Here is a 23,201-nt window from a genome sequence, read left to right as displayed (position 1 = left end):
TTGATATTTGGAAGTGCTGAATGGTTTAGATGGTGTGGGTTTTGTAGCATAGGATTTCATAATGAGCTATGCTTGATATCCGAAAAGCAACACGGAATGCCATTGCTGGGCTCCAGTCGCCTTCCGTTGCACGGGGATACTGGATCAAATTAAGTAGGTACATCTTCACTGCTGTAGTGTCATTTCCAGTGCGGCTTTGGGGTATTGCATTAACACTTGTCTTTGGTATTGGTGTTTAATGCAAGAATACCTTTCTAATGAGCCATGCTGCTGAAAGTGCTCCCTCCAGGACTGGGTAAATGTAGTTTTCAGTGCTTTATGATGAGGATTTTCTTTTCTGTAATTATGGATTTGTAAGAATCCCTTCAAAATTAATAGTTTTTGGACAGCAAATACAGTTTTGAAGCATGCTTCACTATTAATGCGCTGAGCTGCTGGGTTGATTGCTTTGCCTGCACCGTGCCTCTGTTCCCATGCTGTACGTGCTGCGGTGAGCACGGGGCTGGGTCTCTGATGAGTGTAACTTCTCACCGTTATCAAACTGAAAGTGAGCTTATAATTACAAATTAGCTGTTCTAACTGCTTTGGGGGAAAAAAAAGTTTTGAAATCCTAAAGGATCACTATTTCAAGAGGAGATCCATCCATTTCTGCCTGGAGCCATCCATATTCGTGCACTTGCGTACACATGTGGCTTTTCATTATCAAATGCTGAAGTTTTATACTAAGACTTCTGAAATTTGCCCCTCGGATACAAAGTTTTATAAAGCCCCTAAGTGCTTTAAGCATCCTTTTTGAATGTTTGCCGAACACAGAGGGCAGGAATCGAGCCGTGGTCTTGGGAGAGCGTTCAGTGTGTAGTTCATACTCCTTCCCAGCCAGATGCGATGCCAGGGGTTGAACCCTTGTTTACAGCAGAAGTAAATAAAGCAGTCTTTTTATAAATGACTTGTGAAGAAGTGATAGTAGTAGCATATGGAGCCTCTGTAGTTTTTGTCGTGTTCAGCTATGCCTCATCTTCATACTGCCCTGATTTACTGCCAAATTGTGGAACAGCTGCCAAAGACCCTTACCAAAAGGAGTTTGTAATCTTCTGTGGGGAGTTACCTTTAAATACAGCACCGTGCTGAGTACTATGTGACATTCATCACCACAGTCCACTGTTATGAATTAAAATTGGAATGCAAAACTTGTCATTTATGAAAATAGACTTTTTTTTTTCTCTAACTTGCCAAGAATGCCATGGTTTTTTCTCTTACATTCCTGTTTTCTGACTTATTCCAGGACTCCTCAACACTACTCCTTTCTTGGGGGGGTGGGGGTGGTAAAGGATATAGGCATATTCTCTATGTTGAGGGACTAAACTGTAGTTTCCACTAGGCATGGACTAGGAAAATGAACTTACAAACCCAGTTGTTTTTCTTGGGCTGCGCTGTCCAACTGAGTGGCCACTAGATTCAGATATTTTAAAAAAATTATTTTGTATTTAAGATTTTAATATGGTTACTGCAGTATTTAGTGTGGTTTTCCATTAGAAAAAAAAATAAATTTCCTCGTTGAATGCATTCCCAGTCATTGATATATGCTGACGGGCCTGCTGCAAAGCAAACAGAGATCTACGGTGGTCAGAGGTTACATCTATCCAGGAAACAGTGAGTATCTGCAGAGAGAACAGCTTCAGCTTTACTTGATGTAAATCTGTACGTGATAGATACAAGATACCTGGAACCAGATCCAGATGCTCGAGTGGTGTCTCCCAAATGATAAATAAAAGAAAACTGCGTACCTCAGAGGAAGTTTGGGGAATACTTCCACCAAGAATCAGGATAATTGCTCAAGTATTTGATATTTGCTGAAAGTTTTCTTGGGGGGGGCGGGGGGAAGTTTTTCATTTTTTCCCTGTATATAATAGTCAGAAATGTCAGGCCTCAAATTAAAATGAAATAGAAAAAGCTTGCTGTGAAAGGGAGTGAAAAAGAGGAGGTATACAACAGCTGTTATAGACGAGAAAGCTCTCCTAGCCTCTAGGAGACTGGCTGTTGCCTTCTCCTTGGGCCACAAAGTAAGTGGTGAATGCTAAGGTGATGTGAAAATGGGATGGTAAAAGACTTGGAAAAAGCATGAAATAATCTAATTCAAAAGTATTTTAATTGAGCGTTGGTTTTCTGGCTGCGTTTAGATATAAATGATACCCATTCACTTGGTGCGTGACAGTCTCTGAGAAAGGCTAGGGTATGCTGTGGGGTTTTTTGCTTAGTTAGGAAATACGTAAAATCAAGAGGGTTGATAATGGAGGACTTAAATTTATTCTATGCAGAGATGATCCTTGTACTTGAAGACAGATTTATGTGATATTCACAGCCCATAAGTCATTCTTGCATTGCCTCCCTGCAAGACTATTGGCAGTAGAATATGTTACTCAAAATATGCCTGTTTTCAATTAGCTCAAGGAAAATTCTCTAGTCACGGAAAGAACATCCATCTCTATTACCTGCCCCGAGAATTAAACACCGAAATACATTTGGGTGAAGATTACCAAAGCTTACTCAGCATGAATAGTGATTAGTGCTGATTTCTAAATAGGGGAGGATAGGAAGATTTAACACAGCAGCCTTTGAAATGTTTCTTATCCTGAGATTCAAGAGCTGTGAGCGATTGTGAGATAGCTCCAAAGTAACAAAGAAGTGCAGCAAAAAGCGTTCTCGGCTTGGAAAGCAGGAAAGGTTTCGGAGCACCATCCATGGCGGGGACGCTGTGTGCTGGAGCTGGTGGGTCACGGCTGCGGGGTGTCGGGGTGCACCCAGCTTAATGGCAAGGCAAGGTGCTGCCTCGTGCCCCCTCGCTCACTTTTCCTCTGGGTGGGACAGCAATGCTGCTGTTTGCTGCTTTTCCTCTTTAGCAGCAGTTCTTTGTATGCTCTGCGTACAGCCTTCCCCCTTTTCATCTCTGGGGTGGGGGAATTTGAGAGCTTTTTAGTTTGGGCTTGTCTTCTCTGTACCACACTTGGACACCCTGGCTTCTTATTGCGTTATTGCCCATTTCATTGTGCTTTGGTTAAAAAATGGTTGTTTGCTCCGTGCAATTATAAGTTACAGCACAGATCGTTCTGTGCTCTCGGCATGTTTCTTGCATAGCTAGTTTTACCTCTCCTGTGTTGACTTTGCTCTCTTAATTGGAGAAAAGGCAAGGGACATTGCCAGCTTTTACAAAAACCTTCTTTTCTTCCAAGGGAAATTGAAATAGTTTTCGCCTGTGACTTTTTCTATTGAAAGCCTGGTTTGTGTGAATTGGCATACCTGGAAATGAACAATGTCCCATTAACGAGGTTGATCCTGAATCCCTTTCTGAAGGCAGAATGGGTGATCTTGGTTTGTGTGAGGTTGCCAAAGTAAATGTCAGTTGAAGTCTTGTGGCTTGCACTTAGCTGGAACAGTGTACCTGGCCTTTAAATAAAGCTTTTTTTCACTGCCTGATCCAGGATGCAGAGCTAATTTTATTCTGTTTTGCTGTTAGTGAACAGATTTCTGAGGGTACCAAATGAGTAAGCACAACTGTTTTCTATTTACTTCATTTACTTCAGCATGTACATTGTGATGTGTAAAACTTACAATGAAGATACAACATTTTTAGGAGTATCTTGTCAGTCTAGAGGGGAGTACAGCCTGCTTGAGAGCACGTGTGTGTGTGTATAGATTTGGAGGGGTCTGTCTTGTGAATGTATGCCTGCTGCTTCTAGAAAGTGAAAATTCTCATGAAGTGATATTGCTGCATGTGTTTAGATAAAAATCGTGGGGGTGTCTCTTTAGTCTGCTAAAATGCCAAATATCTATGCGTATAATTAGTGGCCTTTTTATTATGGTCAAAAGAAGTGGGTCATTTTGCAGTGTGCGTAGAACAGAAGTAATCACAGTGGGAGGTTACATTGAGGCTTGTTGCTCAGACATGCATAAGAGTACTAAAGAAATACTTTATGTACATCTATATACTCAAGACTGATAATTGCCATTTTTGTTAATAGCGCATAAGTCTGTGTTTATGAGACTTGAAAAATACTTTAGAGATCTTCATGCAGTTCATGGCTGTTCAAGAAGCTCTGTGTGATGCTGTGTCATTAGGGGTGTCACTAAAAAACTGGGCTTTTATGAAAAACTTTGTAGGGAATTTGGAAGTGTCCGCGTTTTACCGTGGCCTGAAGTACCTGACTGAAGGATCTGTGGTGGCAGATGCGTGTTGAGGAGGACCTTTGTCTGCTGGCGTTACGCTTCCCAAGATGCAAAATACTGTTTACTAAACCTAAAAACCTGTCTGTGGCTTAAATGTAATATTTGGAGGAATGGTATCTTTTTATCATATTTTTAGCTGGAAGGTGGGGATGGGAGAAAAGGAGGAAAGCCCTGATCGTGATAAGCTGACTTGTGTAGGTCCTAGGTCAAGGGGTAGCAAGTGCCATTCTGTGTCCTAATTTTTTATTATTTTTTATTTTTAAAACATCCATGGTCTCAGGCTTTTGAAGGCTCAGGCAGACTCATGCCCAGTTCTTAGGAATTCATGTACTGGAGGAGTAGCTCTGTACTGAAGGGCTTCTGGAAAATGTCATTTGTCCTTCACTTGCATAATAAAAAAAATAATAAAAATGTACAGCTGGGAATAGATTATTTATTACTTAACTGTAGGTTTTGTGCTTTAATAGCAATCGCATGCTTCCCTTTTACAAATGCTTTTACCTTCTTGACTATTGCATCCCATGTAAACACCTTTCACTTGAGGAAAATCATGAACTTCCTATTCCTGCCACAAACTTGACAGAGCCTGTATTTATTCATACATATTTATCTATATATTATGTATACATATGTAAAAATGTGAACATCATAGATACCTATAAAATAGGTATATATTTGGTTTATATACACATTACATACATATATTTGTATATAGGTTTTTTTTTTTGGCTGGTTTTCTTCAATAACCATTAGTACGATGACGGGTTACGGGAGTTAAACCATTTTGGTACAACTGGAAGGGCAGGGGCGCTGGGGTTGCCCCTGTAGCTGTGAGGTGGCAGCGCGGGGGGGGGAGGGGAGCGCTGCCATCACACACAGGCACGCTGTGCCATTCGGTGCGCCAGGCTGCTGCAGTGCCGGTGGTCAGCTCAGCTTCAGTTTGCTGGCAGTGGTGTTGCCTAGAGTCGAGTCTTAACAGCTGAGAGAGGTCCTGCTGCTTTTGGGGTTAGTGGGTGCTGCGCCCTTGACTTCTGGGGCAGAGAGCAGGTGAACTCCCAGAATAAATTGAGATGTGTGTAAAGCTAGAATCACGTGCGTCTTGGATGTGTTAATATTTTGTTGTCATCAGGAATGTTTTCTGGAAGAACTTTTCTGAGGGGTCACTGGGTTATTACCGCAACCCTAAACTAAAACCGCCTGGGGCGGGTGCTATACTGAAACGTTGCACCGGGCCACGAGAGGTGGGCAAAGCGGGTGCCCTGCTTTGGGTCGCTTTTCAGGAATGGACGATGTTCTTTACAGAGCTCCATTTTTATGCTTTCCAGAGAGCATTTTTTTTTAATTGAAACATCCTGTCTCTTCAGGTTGTTTGGATTGAGCTTGCATGAGCACAAGCAAGAGAATAGATGCTTTATGCGTGAGGAAGCGCTCTGTTCAGCATAGCCAAAGGCTGGTATGTGCAAAATATATAAAAGCAAGAAAACTGCTCTTTATTATGGAGGGATAATGTATTTGAAAAGGAGGAAGGGGAATAGAAGGAGGGAAAAAAAGGTACGATGGGTTTCTTCCAGCCCTGAGTGATAGAATCTCTGTTGCTTACATAATTTGTGAGAAGGAAATAGCCCTAATGGCTTTCCATGGATCATTGGTTTATGGGCTTGGCTCCAGAAAATCTTGCAGAGAATAATTTAGTTAAAACGGTGATGCTAATCAAGTGAAACTGAGCGGGTAGATGCTCAGCAAGTTCAATAACAGGATGTTGATTCTGTTGTTGATGCTGTCTCTCCAAGTCCAGTAACTGTGGGCTCCCCAGCGTGACTCGGGTGGCACCCGAGAGCTGACTCCGACCCCTTCGCCCCCACCCCGTGGCTGCGTTTGCCATGAGCCAAGGAGCTGTGCATCCGCCGGGATCCAGGCTGGAAGGCAGATGATGCTCAGTGAGGCTTCTGCATTTGAGGCAGTGCTTTTTGAAAGTCGTGAACTCCGTGCCTGAGCCACCTTTGGCTCTGGCAGAGGCAGTGCTCTGTGGAGGAGTGAGTGTGCTAGCACCCAGTCCTGCCGGCTGCCCCAGAGCTAGGATCAGCAGCAGGCAGTGCCCAGGCTCAGCAGAGGGGTCATGGGCTCCCAACCCCATATGTTAATAGGTCTTTCCACCATCCTTGGTGGTCTTCCCCAAGCTTCCCTAGCAGCTCCTTTTTGCTACTTGACAGTGAATGCAGCTCGAGAATGGATCGGGTCAAGAAGGCCCTGAATTGTGGGACACCTGAGGTTCCCAGAATGATAGAATTCTTGTTGCCTAAAAGAGTGTTAGTTCTTTCTGAACAGTATCGTAGTTTTCTGAACGAGTTCCTTCTTACTGGTCACTCCAGTATGCTTCCACAAGCAGGATTATTTTCACCAAGTTGCCAGTTTGAGCTAGAAATGGAGATACTGTTCCTTTTTACCCTGATGTCAAACTCCCTAGTGGGTCTCTAGTTCAGAAGTAGGTGGTGCCACCAGCTGGTATGAACTTGCACACAGGAGATACTGGGGCTCACAGCACTGAGCTGGCAGTAGGTCCTGGAGCTAATATTGCTGCTAATCACATACTCTGTGGAAAAGCTCTTGGCGATAGCTGGGTTTTTCATCCATGTTTTAAAAGCACGCAGTCTACAAGTTTAATGCGAGCAGTTTGATACCAGTACCAGTTTGAAACCTCCTCTGAACTGCACAGTGACCAGTTCTTCCAGTGGTGTGAAGGTATAGCAGCTGTGCGGGCATTCCTGTAGGGAACGGGGATAAATGGTTTCTTACACGAGATGTATCTGCCGTTCCTACGGGTGCCAGGTGGGTATCAATTGAAGGATGCTCCTGTTATGCTGGCGGAAGAAATGGTGGGAGTGCTTGCTTAGAGTGAGTTTCAGATGGCACTGATATTTAACCATTAGTGGTAATAAGCCCCATATTTAGCCTCTTGCATTTAAACACAATAATTTATATCTATAAAAATTTTCAGGGTCTCCAGTGAATTTCCCTTCTTTTCCCACTGCTATGTGAAACCAACAGCTTTGTTCAGGAAGAGTTTTCTTGCTTTTTGGTCTGTGTGTGGTTGTCGTGTTTGCTTTTGACTGCATATAATCCCCAAACAAAATTAACTTGATGTACTGTATTTTCAAAATCGATTTATAGCAGACAGAACGTGTTGATGTGCTGTCAAAAATAACCACACCTTCCTATGGAGGAGGGAAGGAAGGGAAAGGACAAGAGTTCCTATAAGCGCGACTAACTGTATTCTCATAAAGCAGAGAAAGGTGGTGAGAGAGAAATATTAAATACTCTGAACAGTTTTGAATAGGTTGTATACTGTCTTCATTTATGCTTTTCTTTAATAAAACCAGCAAAATAGATACACTGCTCTGTAAAGGAAGCTTTGTGAAACATTTCTAGTGCTTCTACTAAAAGCAAAGAAAAAAGAAGTAGTCATTCCCCTGCAGTTGGAAGTCTTGATTTATTATTATTTTTTTTAAGCTGTTTGTCCTACCCAACTGCTTTTCTGGTATCCTTGCTTACTTTATCAGGTTTTGAACAGTAGAAACATCGGGTGTGGGTTGATGACCTGCAAACGGCAACACTTGAACATAAACTGAAATAAATTAGGATGTTTACCCTAGGACTGTAATTTCAGGTTCTTATATGCATGCGATACCTTTTCTTATACACCAGTCTTGCCAGGGCTTTTCAGTGAGGTTTAGACCTCATCATTTATGCATAGAAAATAATGAGAAAATAAAAAAATGCTGAAGTAGGCTTAATATAACTTTTCCTTTTCTTCCTTTCTGTTATCTCCGCCCCCCCCCCCCCCCCTTTTATTGACTGTAAAGTTGCCATTGAGCAGGGATAAAATCAGAATCAGTTACACAAATCAAGTACGTTTTCCTGCTTTCATAGTTCATCATATTGCTTTGGACTTGACAGTAACCTGCTGCTTTTTGACAACTACAGGCAGTTTTTCACAGCTTACCATTGCATAATTTATTGAAAAACATTCAAGAAGGTAGCTTTTTTCAAAGCTCGCTACTCCAAAGTATTATAGGGTGTGGCAAGCTGAACTTGTCCTAAAAAATCCCCAACCCAAACCAAATGGCAAAACAAAAGTGGCAAAAGGAGGGGGCAGAGGGATGGCTGGTTCATCAGAAGAATGCTGGCGTGCTTTCCAGTAGGTAAGACTAGAGGTATGGCACCTGCAAGATAATATGTAAATTTACTGAAAAACAGTAATTTCTGGGCATGCATATAATTTCTATTGAAGTGTCATACAGATAACCCTTTTAGGCCTTATGCCTGCCTTACCAAGAATATGAAAACAAGTAACATGCATGTATGCGTATCTTTACAATTTAATCTTTAAAAATTAATTTTAGATGCTATTGTATTTTATATATTGCAGGCAGTGCAGGTATTCTTGTTTGCTGGATGCCAGGCAGACTTGGGAAGACAAAAAAAGTTGCTGTGAGGCATTTCCAAGCAAATGAATCCAAAAGTGTAGGTTTTCTTTATAGTCCAGAACAGTTAAACAAACCAAAGGTATTGCCAGAGAAATGGGATTCAAATTAAGTTTACAATATCTAGAGTTTGTGACTATATGAACCCGCTTTGCGGTAGGATATGTTGGAGGGAATTTCCAGTTTAATTTTGAAAACTTATTTCAGTTTGAAACTAAAACCTAAATAAATACATCCTTTTTCTTTTAGCACTGAGATTTTTAGCAGTGGGGAACTTCTTGTCAAAGTGCTTAGTGCATACCTTGTAATGGAAATTGTGGGAGAATGTGAATAGAACAGAAATAGACCCAGCGTTTATCTGACAGCTCAGCAGAAAGTAAATATTGAGATTTGTTTCTCTTCTTGTAATGGACTATTAAAGTGTAGCTGACTTGGGAATGGAGGGCTGGAGGGGACAATTTTCCCAAACAGTCATATAAAAAAGAAAAGTTGAAATCTAGGTGGGCCTGTTTCTCCCTCTCCCTATGTGTTCTAACAAATGTAAAGCATTAGTAAAAAGGCTTAAAGAGTGAATAAACTGTATTGTGCCCTCGGGAGACAGTAAAAAGATCATACACGTTGTTTTTTTTCCTGTTGTAGCAGGGAATGTACTAAATGTGAATGTCTAGCTGAGTGGGGGAACAGACCATACCTAAACTACAGAAGTCTGACTCAGGAAAGATTCACTCAAACAGTAGTAAAGATGCCAATGAGGTGCCATGCAGACCCTGCTGAAGTTTATATTCACACTGAGGTGCAGCTTGCCCTTCAACTTCCCAGCTGAAGTAAGACCTCTTGCTTGGGGGCAGCGGGAGCCCTTCCACTCCTGAGCCAGGCAGCGGGGTGTTGGAATTTTTCTTTTTCTGTCTCTCAGATAATCAGCAGAAGCTATCAGTACAGAATTTAAATTACTATAATATAGTGTGTGGCGTATTCATGAACCTCCTTTGAACTGTGTCTTAGGAAACTGGTCAGATTGAACACCTGAAGCCTTGAGCCAGGAGGGCTTGGGTCGCCTTTGTTCCTCAAATGTTTGAGGTTCTGTCTTGAAACAGTTTTTGCTCCTTTACCTGCCCCATCCAGTTTGGCAGGCACTGCCACCCTTTGCACTGGGACCAGCCTTTGCTTTTCACCCCTACACAAGCCTGCCTTTTCCTGTGAGGTCTGCCCTGCTTTGCGAAGACACACCTACAGAGCTGTGTTGCTTTCAACACTTAATTACTAGGCTAGAGCATCCCGAGTGCTTTAGCTTCCCTTACAAGGTGCATTTTCTCTATCCTGTATATTCAGAGTAGCCTGCACCTGTTTCCCTTAAATTGGTTTTGGGGAAAGGTTTGTGATTTTGTTTTGCTTTAGACTAAGTAGCCGCAACTATATTACAGATAGGGGTTTACCAACACTTTATATAATTAATTGATCCTGGCTTTCTACTAAAAATACTTCTCTTTTTGTGTATGCTGCAAAGCATTGGTATTAAACACTTATTAAATAGACTAATATGATCCTGTGATGTTTTGATGTTCTGACAGCTCCCTTCTCCCCTTTTATCTCCTGTTAATGGGTCCCAGATCATAGCAGAAGTCATTATTCAGAATTGTTTTTCACTTTATATGCTTAAATTCCGTTGCATTTGTGTTGCTCCATCTAACACAAAACACTCTTTCATTTCTGAGATGCTTTCACAAACAGCGAATTCTCCAAACTTTGATTTCCCAGAAGTCATTAGTGGATACCTGCTTTTTCATATAGTCATTGCATAACTCGTTTAATAGCCCTGATGTCACAAAACATAAGGAAGCCACTACCTTGTCATTGGTTATCTTACCTTTTTATTGTCTGTCTTTAAGCCATCTTTGTCCATCTTTAAAGTGTTATAGGTCTGTTAGGTCTGTACGTTCAATATTCCATGAGATGTCATATCAGTTCTTGCTTTAACTCTGGATTAAGTTCATGGCATTATACTTTTTTTTAGGAATAAATTATCCAGGTAAAATCAAATTTGCCTTGTTTTTATTTCACTGTTCAATTACATTGCCTTGATTTCTTTTGCTCAGATCTTGTATTATCAAGATCATACTTCTGCACTTGTAGCACCAAGATTGCTTTTCCTTCTCTCCCAAAGTACTTCCTGTCCCCCTCCCTCTTGTAATGATGTTTTGCGTATCTGCCATTGTTGTGTGTGCCAATTATTTCAGGGAGGTGGAGATTATCCAGATCCCCTTATTTCTTTGTTGTAAATGGTCTAATTTTGTTCCACACTACATGTGGTAATAACCATTATCCTATCCTCGTTTTCACTGTATCATTTTGTTACCTTTATTGAAACAGAAGGCAAAAAATTCACTTCAATTGATATTTGTTCCTGATTATCTTTTCCTAAACGTCCTCTTAAAAATCAGTGTGTAGGTAGCTGCCTTTCTCTCCCTCTTTTGAAGCTGCAGTACACAGTAAAAGTGATGCCCCCAGTATTTCCTTGCATGGTTCAGCTCAAGCAAGCTCCTAGCTGGTTTTACTCTTCTGTTTGTACCCTGTAATCTCTGAAACATGCTTTTCTTTCTTAAGCTTTTTTTCTGCTTGTAGAAAAAAAGTTTTCTGGTTATTTTTAGCATTACAGGTCGGGTTTTTATTCATCCAGGTAGTCTGGAGTTCACCATATTTTGTTCTTTAACTAGGAAAACACACCTGAGTGGAAACGGGTTTCAGTTGGAGTGCAGATACCCTCTGGAATCTTGCCCCATTAACAGATTCCAGTTGTTTTGTGAGCTTTGCCCTTCCCAAATTCCAGGTTGTTTGACGTGTCCCTGGGAGGTGATGGGAAGTGGTCAGGATTGGCTTGTGATTGCTTGAGCGACTGGTCATCTCTCTTGTCCAAGCATGAACTGGCTCTGAGACAGCATCCCTATAGACCTGTGACTGACGATGACTGTTGACCAGAGTAATCCTTCAGCTATCCTGTCTGTGTTGTTGCTAACATTCATGGGTTTTTTTGTTGTTTTTTTAAAAAAATTATTATTCTTTTGGGTTTTTTTAAATAAAATGTTGGTTTCCCAAGAGTTCACACTTTTTGTCAGCATTTTATGAGGGATAATCTGTGGACTACCGTCTGTGTTCAGGTGTAAATCTCTGTAGGATCCCAGTTGCTCTCCAAAGTGATAATCGCCAAAAGTCTGTTACATTTCGGTTGTTCTTTATTTCTTAACCACTTCTTTGGTATACAGTGATTCCTCATTATATATTTTTTTTAATTTTATTTTTTAAAAATCCAGCTTGAATATCTTGCAGCCTTTGGTGCCTGTGCTGCAGTTGCGGTTGGTGTGTAGAGGGTTGGTGTTGCCAGCATGCTGCACAGCAGCCAGCTCTGCATTCTGAAGTCAGCCTGATCCTCCTTGGCAATAAAACATATAGCAAGTTGAGCTCTTAAACTCACTGATACGGTCACTTGCTCTGTCTTTCTACACTCGTCAGTTTTGATGGATGGATGAATCCGCCGGTGATTTGTGTGTGTTGAGTATTTCTTTTCCTTTATTTTTCCTCCTCCCTCATTGACTATCCTACCCAGCAATTTTAGCCTCTGTGTAAGTACTGGCTAACCTCTCAAAGGTTATGTCTCTCTTAATCTACTTCTTCTATTTCACAATATGGCAACACATTTTCTTTTGAATCTCTTCATTGCCTGCTGTGCCAGGACACTCCAGTGCTAGTGTTGTTATCTTAATGTGGAAAGAGATCCATCATACGAGAGAAATGTGTGGCTGAATTAATTTTTGTGTGTGTTTAAAAAAAACTTTTCTGCAGGAGACTGTTACTTTAGGACCAAAGACTGTGTGGGAGAGCTGAAATTGCTGGAAACGTGCTTATAGGGGAAATTCTGGCAGATTTTTAAGTGCTGTACAAGAAATGTGGCTGTTTAAAAACAAGAAGTCGTAAAATTCTTTTTCCAGGCATGATCCATTTACCTTTAATTGAAATTTTAGGTTATGAAAACGTTTAGGAATGGAAAGACTCATCTAAAATGTCTAATCATACCAATAATTGACTTTTTTTTTCTTTCTTTCTAATTCCTTGTGCACAGTAATGCACCTGCTTGAAGGTATGTGTACTATATATGCAGTTGTTGGTGGTTCCTCTCTAAAAGTGGCATGATAGATGTTAATTGTGCTGTGAAATAATGTAAGCTTTGAATGGTTAAAATGTACTTGTACGTCTGGACCTGCTATATATCTTAGTGTACCATTTGAGTGTTGCCTTCATTAAAGATGCTGAGACCCTCTTCTGTGCTTGCTGGGTTTTTTGTGGCTTTGTTCTGTGTGTATATGTGCTTTCTCTTTTCCCTTTTCTCTCACTTTTTTCCCCTCTGTTGTTGGGTGAGTGGGTGTTTTTGTTTAGCTTTACTTCTTACTCCAGAAAGGGAAGACATCATCAGGTCTGTTACTTGTGGGTCTGTAGGCCTGGGTGTGCAGAGGGTGTGGGATTTTTTTGGTTTTTTCTTCTATTCTTTGAGTAAGTGGTGAGGAGAGATGGGCAGAGGGAAAGCATTAGCGAGTCATGATGCCTGGCGGGGTTTGATTACATTTGAAATAACTAGTTGTGATTTATGTTGTTTAGTTTTCGATGAGGAGGAAGAGGAAATGGGACACATCCTGCCTAACAACTTCTGTAATGCTCTATGGTTTATCTTTGCAGCAAGTGCAGTAATACTGTTCAGATTATTTTCTATGTGAAAAATGTTCAGTGTTGTCAATTATTGAGGCTTCTACCTAATATTGTCTGTGCTGGTGGACAATTCCTGGCTTGATTCTTCTCTGTAGACCTTCGCAGTCAAGTAGCCCCAGGCATATTGTTGCTGCTGCTCTCTTAACAAGTGAATGTGTTTTTAATTCGGTGCCATCAGATTCAGGGAAGGAGGCTGAGTGGTTCAGAAGGGGCAGGCTGAGACAAGGTCTCTGTTACTCTGTCTAGGATTTACAGAGATGTTAGTGTCATCTCCCTTTGACCAGTGACTCACAGCAGAGAAGGGGTCTCAAAACTTTTGAGCCCAGAAATTACTCATTTATAAATACAGTTTTGTCTCCTCACTTAATACAGTACTTCCTTCCTCTCCTTGATGATCCCTGAACAGTTACAGCACCTGTTAAAACTCAGTTGCATTTTACAGCCGGCACGCTGCCTCAGTGCTAAGCTTGTCCTTTACGCACCCTAAGCGAGCTGCTCTGAGGGGCCAGCTACGTACCTGCCTTCGCAGTCAGGCATGCGTGCGTGCACACAGACACGTATATGCAAATAAATCGGACTTGCCAGCTGTTTTAAACTACATTTGGGGTTAAGTTGCTTCAGAGCTGTGGGTGGTTCAAGGTGCTACTGAGCCAGCAGAGCTCGTTGCTCAGTGTGGGTGGTTGCCACGTGGGGGGCTTGCCATGGTGCAAGCTCCCCTCATCTGCTGCAGTGGAGCCCTCCCCGAGGAGCGCGCACGTACTGCCCTGGCAGCGATCGGGGTTCCTCCGTGCTCCTTCCAGTGAGGGGGCATGTGCCGGTGCCTGCAGCGGGGGGATAAGGTGCATCGGGGCCATGATTTCGTAAGGAAGCCTGCTAAATCTTGAAGGCCACTTCAATTTGTCTGTGTCTGTGCAGGTGGGATCTTGTTTGCTCCTATCACCAGGGAACCTGCTTAACCCCATAAACAGATTATTTTTAAGATGAATTCATGTTGAGATCTAGGGACTATTATAACCAAGACCTGCTTTGTCAAGAAAGGAAGTCTTTTATTTGGGGAAGTGCAAATCTTGCCAAGTGTTGAGATCTTTTATTTGCCCCTTGACAAACAAAGGGTTAGTTCCAGGTCTTTCAGCGCTCTGCTTTTGGGCTAGGAAGAAGGGAGAAAACCAAGAAATATGCGTTTGAAATCTTGCTGATGTTTGCTAATCCAGGTGTAGGTTTCATTATTATGAAGGCCCTGTTGGGTAGTAGAATGAAGTGTAAATTTCAAATCCCTGTCAGACCTTTTGATGCTCAGAGGGAGCTGGAATTGTGTGTGTTGTGAGAATTGGCGGGCTAAGGTGGTGTGTTTCTAAGCAGAAATACCGAGAGAACGCATTAGGTTGAGTAGTAAAATATATCCTTTCATAACACATTGAAGCACCTCTTTTAGCACAACAGGAGCCTCAAAACAGTCCCCGTCATCAGCGGTCCGTGCTTTAAATAGGCAAGAAAAGCAAAAACAGGATAAAAGGAAATATTTAAAGGAAATAAAGGTATTTTGCTGGCCCTCTGTTCTCCCCTCGTTGCCAATGTCCCCTGTATATTGTTTCTCTCTTGGTGCATGGTGTCTACGTGCCCATTTCACACCACCTCTGTTCCCAAAGCTGTGCAGTCACCACCTTTGCGCATGTTGACGGAGAGGAGCAAACTGTTATAGTGGCATTATTTAAATGCAATTTCTGGAGGAATTTGTAAACATACCCTTTGTGTGAGTGCTGCTGGGAGCTTGTGGTGTGTCCTTCCATGGTGCTCCCAGGAGACCATCATGGCTCTGGCGACACTGGGGCTGGCATGTGTCACACTGTCACAGAGCTGGAAGCGGCTTGTATCAGCTAGAAAAGCATTGCAGCCAAGGGTTCACCTGGGGAACGGCCCTGTTCAGTGCCAGGTTCGGGAGACAAAATGCTGGCTGGAGTAGGGAGATCCGTCCTGTCACTAGGAGAGTACAGGAGGGCTTGCGGGGTGATCCATGTTTCTGTGGCTTGTGTTTTGTTTTTTACTCTGTGCATCTGCAGTGTTGCTGTGTACCTCTGAATTGTTGGGCATGGCTAACAAGTTACCACTTTGCTGTATTTCCCAGTGGATTCGAAATTTGTCTGTTTCCTTAAGGCAGAAAATTCATGAGTTTGTTTTTGTCAATATGCTTTACTGCTTTGTTTTCATGATCTACAAAGGAATTACAAAATTGTAACAGGCACAAGATTTTGGCATGTATCTAGAAGAACGAATAGAATAAAAAAATAAGGTCTTGTCTAGTTTCAACTGAAACTTTAGGAATTTTGCACTGATAATTCAGATATATGGACTTGCTGTTAATATGCAGCCCCTCCTAACTGTCCTGGGAGTAATCCAGCAATGTCAGCAATGCCTGGAGCAGGGTATGTGGTTATTTTTTTTAGGCACCTGAAGTGGTGTTAATCTGTGGGAAGGTTAGAAAGACTCATAATTCTTCCTTATCAGTTCTGTGTTTTGAAATTACTTTGCAAGTGTACCTGCCCATATATGTTACTTTGCAGAATGGCACACACTCCGGTCCTTTCTGATACAGCCACTTGCAGTTTCAATAGGCTAAATAGAAAAGAGTTTTAGAGGCTTTCTGCTTAATGCTCCAGTGCAATTAAATCCTGACTTTGTTTGTAGAAGATACAATCAGCACATGTTGGAACGCCCGATATGACCCATAAAAATAAGAGGCTTTGTTCATTTCTGTTGCGTATGTTCTCGTGAGCCGAAGTGAAGTGAGTGTTACCAAGGGCTGTGTATTCAGGGAGTGAACTCCAGCAATCCTGCTAGTAGAGGGGGCCATGTAGAGCTCCTGACGTGGGGTTTTTTACATCATCAGCCTCTGTTGCTGATGGATATGACTTCGTTGTGAATGTTTCAAAAGTTTTGGTTTTCTTTAAAGCTGCTCTTGAGAGCTGTTCAGTACAAGGAAGAGGATTTCTGTGTTTGTTAAATAAAGCTGGGAAGTTAGCAGCCCTCAAAGCTGCAAAAGGAAAAAGCACGAAAATCAGGCTTCACAGGGATACAGTTTTAAGGGAAAAAATATCCTGGATTAACAAACAGAGGATGACCAAAATAATCCTCCCTTCTCTCCCTCCTTTCCCCCACTCCACAGTAATTCAGCATTCTGAGGTTGGTCTTGTATTTAAGATCTGCTTCATAACTTATAAAAAAACCTTGGATATGGCAGATACCTGTCATATACCATACGGTTTAAACAAGCATCTAATTTAAACTGACACTGTTTCTAGCTGTTCTGTTCAAGCTGCCTTCTCGCTGAACAGATCCTGTTATCTAGTGGCTCTGCCCAGCAGAAAACCTCACGTGTTGGGGGGGGCTTCACTCTGCTCCGGCTACCCTGTATGTTGAAAAATATTTTTGCAATTGTGGAAGAAACTGCCCCCCTCCCAGGAGGCTGATATTCCTCTCCTCCCCTTCCTCTGGAAACATTGGATCATTTCAAAAGCAAATCCAGAGAAGCCGATGCATTGGTGTGTTACGTCAGCTGTGCTCAGTTTGGGTGAGCTTGAAACACTGATTCTCCTGTACCTCTGTCGCATTCTGTCAAGCCAGCAGAAGGCTTGGAGTAAGTTAATGCTTTGTGTAGGTGGTACACTATCGCTGCTTAGGCTAGATCATAAAGAAACTCAAAGCAATGGAACATTTGGGAAAAAAAACCCAAAACCCACTGAAAAATGGAATGCCTTGCTCTAGGAGTTATTTCATATTATTCCCTAACATGAGGGGTGGCGTCTACAACAGTATAGGGGCAACAACCTATAGGGGGAAAAGATGACTTTCTATTATTAGCTATAAAGATATTTATATTTCAGACTTCAGTTGTACCATTGTACCTTTTCTATTTCAGATAGAGCTAAAATGTAAATGACATATCAGTAACACTTTCTTTCTAAGGAAAATGTCTCTAGTAGTAGCTAGTGTTTCAGATTTTAAGAATGAATTAATTGATGTGGGCCAATTTTCAGGTTTACAGTCTACTAGGAAGCAAAACTTTCCTTAATGTATTACTGTATAACACAAAATAATTTTAGTACATAGGCCACTTACCTAGTATCTTAGTACACATTAGTGGAATATATGTGGTGAAGAAGAAAGTCAATAAAACCTGTGCTGGTCATACTTCATGGGTTATTCTAAAGCAGGTTTTTTTTTCTGTGGAATTCTATTAAGTCCCCATATTTTTATTTTGTCATCTTTATGAATTCATTAAACATTTTTCTTTTCTAGAAAAAGAAGTATGAGAAATAACAGTACTTGTATAATTTACAATTAAAATTTAAATCTAAAATTCAACAGATGGAGTAATATTAATAGCCATTCTTTTTTACAAAAGTAGCTCTGATAGTCATAGGGAACATGATGCTATAAAAGAAGGAATGACAGTATCATATAATATTTACTAATATAACCCAAGTTGTCTAAATGCTGTTTAGGTATGGTTTTATTAAATACCTTTTTTTAAAAGACTTTTGTCTACAGGGATGCCTTGTGTTAATGATTTGTTGGAATTGCCATGTTATGTTAAATTCTATCAGGGTATAGGATATAGCAGTCTTGAGGTGAGTCTGGATTCCCTTTGTAGGTAACTGGAGCTTCTCACTGATTTTTAGCCTGTTCAGCACCTCACTGAAGGATGCTCTGTGTTCAGAGCTGTGTCCCCCATCTGTCCCGTGCCACAGCTGCCAGGCAAACTCTCTGCAAAATTGTGCAGCAGGATTTAGAAATTTCTTACCAAATCAAATCTTCCAACAGTGAATCTAGTTTAAACTGCTAATTTGCTAATGATCTAAACCGAACTGACTCAAGAGGTGCATGCCAGGTAGGGGTTGTTTCCACTCTAATCCTTTTACTGAAGGAGAGGTACCTTGAAAGCAGTTATCTGCAAGTGTTTTGTGGCGTGTTTTCAGGGATGGTTGGACTCGTTCCTGCAGCTGATGCCAGGCTCCATTCGGTCTGTAGAAGAGTGGACCTGTACTGAAAAGCCACCGTGCTCTCTCCACCTGTATGTGGTGCGGAGCACCTTAATGCATGTGTGTGTGGTACAGACAGCCTGAGCTGTGGCTCTGGGTTTGAAAATCAGTAATGTGTTCTTGTCGAGTGGAGGACTTCACTGAAATAAACAGCTAATTAATGTGTAAAAATAATTGCCACTACAGATTCATGCAGGTGGGTGTGTTTTTGTTTTCTTTAAAGTGCATGTTTTCTGTATGCCAAACGCTCATCATGTTTACTTTGACATGTGATGCCCGTGCTCAGTGGTCTCAGATGCAGTCTGCCTCTGGACCATTTAGTATGGCTCTCGGAGTGGACGATCAGAATTGGATTGCAGATTCAGTTTATTGTTTTGCTGGTTTGTTCCTTGCAATGCATAACCTGCCTAAGGATAGCAATTGATTTTTATGTGAGAAAAGGAAGGAGACAATGCAAATAAGCAGTCTTCATTCAAGTTGATTTTAATGCCGTAAATTTCATCAGTGAAGAGAGAAAACAGCACAATGCTTCCTCCAGATTGTTGTTTAATTTAATCTTCTCTCCACTTCTCCCCACCTCCCTCCAATGCACATATCCTCCATGAGTTTTGAGGATACTGCAAGAACAAACTGATTTCCTCTGATTGCAGATATGCTTTCAAACCTGTAACTTGCCTTAATGGAAGGTACCAGCGATGAAGTAGACAAAATCAGTTGCCTTATTACCCATCAGATAAATTACTCATTAAATCAAATCATCCTCCTTTGGTGAAACAGAATGAGTGATTTGACTTCTGTCAAGAGACTACCAAAGAAAAATACTGAGGTATCAATCCTTTTATTAAGAAAATCTTGAAAGTTACGAAGTATATTAGTTTGTAGTCTACAACTGCTCTCTCTTGACTTTGTTTTAAAGGAGCTGGGGGAAGCTGTCTCCTTGTGAGCCACCTTGCAGATTGATAGGCACTTTTCAACAAGGTGGTGTGTAATGACACGGGGGTGGAAAATGCAAAGCAGTTCTTTTGAGAATTTTGAGATACACACAAGTATGTTTTCTGTTAAAATGTAAATAACCTAGCTATTCAAGTATAGGAAAGCTGCACAAGTGACTTGGAACAATTCATTAAGTCCTCATTGCTGTAGTGTAATTTTACACTTTATTTCCATATAGAGTGGCAGAATATTGAGCAATTTGACAGATGAGTGAAAAACTGTATTTTTACTGGGATGGTGACTCTTAAGGTTGCTTCAAATCTGTTACCTTGCAAACTGAATGCATCCTCAAATTATACCTAAAGAAACACACAACATCTAGTGAAAACTTCAGAAAAGGGACTGGAATTTTCTTTTCTTTGGTATTTTAGCTTGTCTTCTCATTGCTGCTTAATACTGTTCCTTTCATTCTGGTGTCCTGCAGTATGATTTGGTAGTGTGTGCTTTCCTGTAGAAGCCATCATTAATGTTGAAAATAGAGAAAAAAAAAAGCATATTAATGCTGTAAATATAGCCAATGGAGAAATATAATAAAATGTCCAGCATTACAGGTTTGTTGCTTTCAAGTACAGTTTGCTGTGGGCTGTGTTATGTTAGTAAGTCTCCAGCACTTGGTTGAAGGAAATAGCTGAGTCTTCCTGTTTATAGAGGTAGCAGGCAAAAAATTTCTTCTAAATAAAACTTACACTGAAATTGTAATATTGTCAGCTGCTCAATGTCCTGTAAGCTCCTGTGTCGATTACAAAGTTACTGATAAATAAATCACTGTTATGTTTTGTCTTCTGAGACTTTGTTTTGACAGAAGTTTTGTACACACACAATAAATTATTTTGGCTTGGGGATAGAAAAAGGAGGAATGTGGTTTTTGGGGAGTTTGTATACTGGACTGAGTATTTCAATGGTCAGATGTAACCTATGTATACATGATATATACAAAAATATATATTTTTTTCTCTAATTTAGAGCACTTTGCTAAGATTAGGACATCTTTTATGTTTTAAGACTGTCTTGAGATCAAGTGTCACTAACTTTAAAAATACGGAGAGAAGAACGTAGGCTGTAAATACAGCGATGCTTTATTACGGCCATAATTTAAAAGCTGTGTAGCCATGTGCATTTACAATTCTGTAATCCTTTTGGCTTTGTGGAGTGCTTTAAGCATCATACAAGTTGATATGAGAAAAAGTGTTTACAGCCCATTTCATAGGGAATATGTAATTCTAATAAGTTTTATGTTCAGGTTGTCTGTAGGTTAGAACTTTGTGTTATAAAGAAAGACGCACAAAAAGCATCTGCAAAATCTGGGTTAAAAAAAGCAATGTGTAAAGGTGTTTGTCAAGTTGCTATCTAAAAATCCTATGGTGCAATTGTGGTTGTATCTGTCTTGATCGTGCAAACTTGCACGTAAGCAGTTAGTTACATGAAACCTACTGACTTAATGGATTGGGGATACCTTCTGGTATAAGAAAATACAAACGTGGCCGTAGTCTGTGTTTCAGAAAAAAGGTGGAGGTGGGGAAATAGTTTTCATTCTTTCCATTCGCTTCCTATGCAAGTATACAGATTGTTCCTTATCCTAATGCCTGAGGAGCTTAGTACAGTCAGTACCGTTGTCTCTTCTGCTAGTGAAGAAGTTGCTTTTCCTTGTAGTCCCACCATCCCTGGTATTTTATTCACTTAGATCATGGACGTTCATCCTTGTCAAGGAACAGATAGGTAAACTCTTCATTTGAGGCTGTTGAAGTCATGACTTCAATATGTTTTGGGTTCTTCTCTTGTTTTCCGGCTCTTACTGAAGATGGCTAGGTATGTCTGGAGTACAGAAGCTTCTTGTGGTGAAGTAAGGACGTAGAGAGCTTGATCACACACTGCTGTAATGATCCCCAGCCCCTCAGGCTGGTGGTGTTGCAGTGTATGAAAACGCCTCTTACATATATGATACCATCAAATTCCTGCCGCTTCTGACCTTTAGTAGGGCTCTGAAGCTTTGGTAAGCTGGATTCCTGAAAAATAAAACTGTGTTTCTTAAAGCCACCAAGGACCATCCCCATTTTCCATGTGTGGTGTTTTTCCCCCATGGCATGGTGGGTCCTTGCGTACAGCACTGCCGCGCAGCCCCTCTGCTCAGCCAGACCCCTGGCACCCTCAGGTCCCCCTCTCCTCCTTCTCTCTAATTAGCCTTTTTGTTCTTTGCTCGGGCCTTTAGCTGTGATAACAGGATTGATGATCCAGAGGAAGAAATTATTCTCCCTGAGCTGTAGAATGGTTTTTTGGCAACACCACCACACAGTTCTGTAGTCAAAAGCTGACCCCTTGTCTTGACCTGTGAAAAAGCTACAACTGAAGTGGTGGGTTGTTTGTTGTCTCTTACTGTCCTCTTGGCTTTTTCTCCAGAGAGGCTGTCAAAGGTATCAGCTTAGGGCAGGTTTTTGTAGCAGGGTTTGCACACAAAGGTAATGTTTGCATCATTGTAGCAGGGTTTGCAACAATCCTGCAGAAAGAATAAATTGGAAATCAATACTTAATTTTATTATTCGGACTTTCAAGTAAGCCTCACTTCTAGTCTGGCAGATTTTATTTGTTGACTTAGTTGAAAGATCTCTTGACGCCTGTGTTATGAACCAAGCTGGTTCCTTCTATTGACAATTTTTTTTATCAAACAATTAATGGAATTAGTGTGGCTTGTTCTTCCCATTGTATATTCACCAAGTTTTAAAATACAGCTGAAATACAATACTGAGAGTACTACTGAAAAACAAGAGAAGAAACTGGGAGTTTCCATATTTGCCTTTTTAAAAAAAATACGTGTATATCTCTTATGTTCTTCCAGCAGCATTGTCATAAGCCCTGCCTGAGGATTTCACAACAGTTCAATCCTGTATTTGTAAATAAATCATGATGTTTATTATTGTGACCCATTTTACTGAGAGTACCAAATCTGCTGTCAGCTAAATTCAAAGGAATGACATGGATATAAAGCTGCCTGTACAGATTCCTTTTAAACCGATTTGTGTAGTAGTCTGTGCCATCAGAAGGGTAATTAATTTATGGACTGTACAGCTGTTATACATAGTATGTCAAAACTGTGGCTGCAAGTGATCTTCTCATAAGGTCAAACTCTGAATTGTAATAGTTGAAGATCTGAGACTACCTCACATTTGCATGTACTAGATGATATTTAAATCAGAGATATTGTGTTTATGCTGCATGGCCACAAATGGAGATGATGACCCCACCCCTCAGGTGGAAGATTTGGGTTCTGCTGACATATGCAGAGTGTGGAAGCTGAAAGGTGTTCCTAGCCATCTAGATTAAGCCAGACTAGCATCTGTGGCTTTTGTTCCTCATTTACGTGCCATATGAAGATGCATGCTTATGTCTGAGCCACCCCGGGATGCATTTCCCATCGCTATCTGCTGCCCAAAGGGTAGCTTTCTATGCACAACAAGGATTGTGCCATCCCAGCGTGGTGCTGAGCCCGTCACCTGCTGTGCAAGCCCTCAGTGTCATCTGCAAATCTTGTGGTGGATGTCCTCAGTAAGATTTAGTTTTGTGTGAAGGATTGCCCTTTTTGTCGGTAGTGTTTTCATAAAGGCTTTTCTACTTCCTCACCATCTCTAAGTGGATAGTAAATGTCTGGTGTCTGTCATAAGTAGTGGGCTCTTTCAAATCCTGTTGGTTTTTTTACACTTCAAAAGTAGTGAAAAATAAACTGCAT

At 41.1% G+C, this 23,201-nt stretch overlaps 1 protein-coding gene across 2 annotated transcripts in view; it reads left to right on the top strand.

Annotated features, from left to right (window-relative positions):
• EML4 (EMAP like 4) overlaps positions 1-23,201 on the top strand; it is a 162,849-nt gene that overhangs the window by 38,872 nt on the left and 100,776 nt on the right. The window lies entirely within an intron of this gene.

This window comes from Falco rusticolus, chromosome 12 (genome assembly GCF_015220075.1).
Source record: "Falco rusticolus isolate bFalRus1 chromosome 12, bFalRus1.pri, whole genome shotgun sequence".
Classification (NCBI taxonomy): domain Eukaryota; kingdom Metazoa; phylum Chordata; class Aves; order Falconiformes; family Falconidae; genus Falco; species Falco rusticolus.
This window is presented reverse-complemented; position numbering and strand designations above follow the sequence as displayed.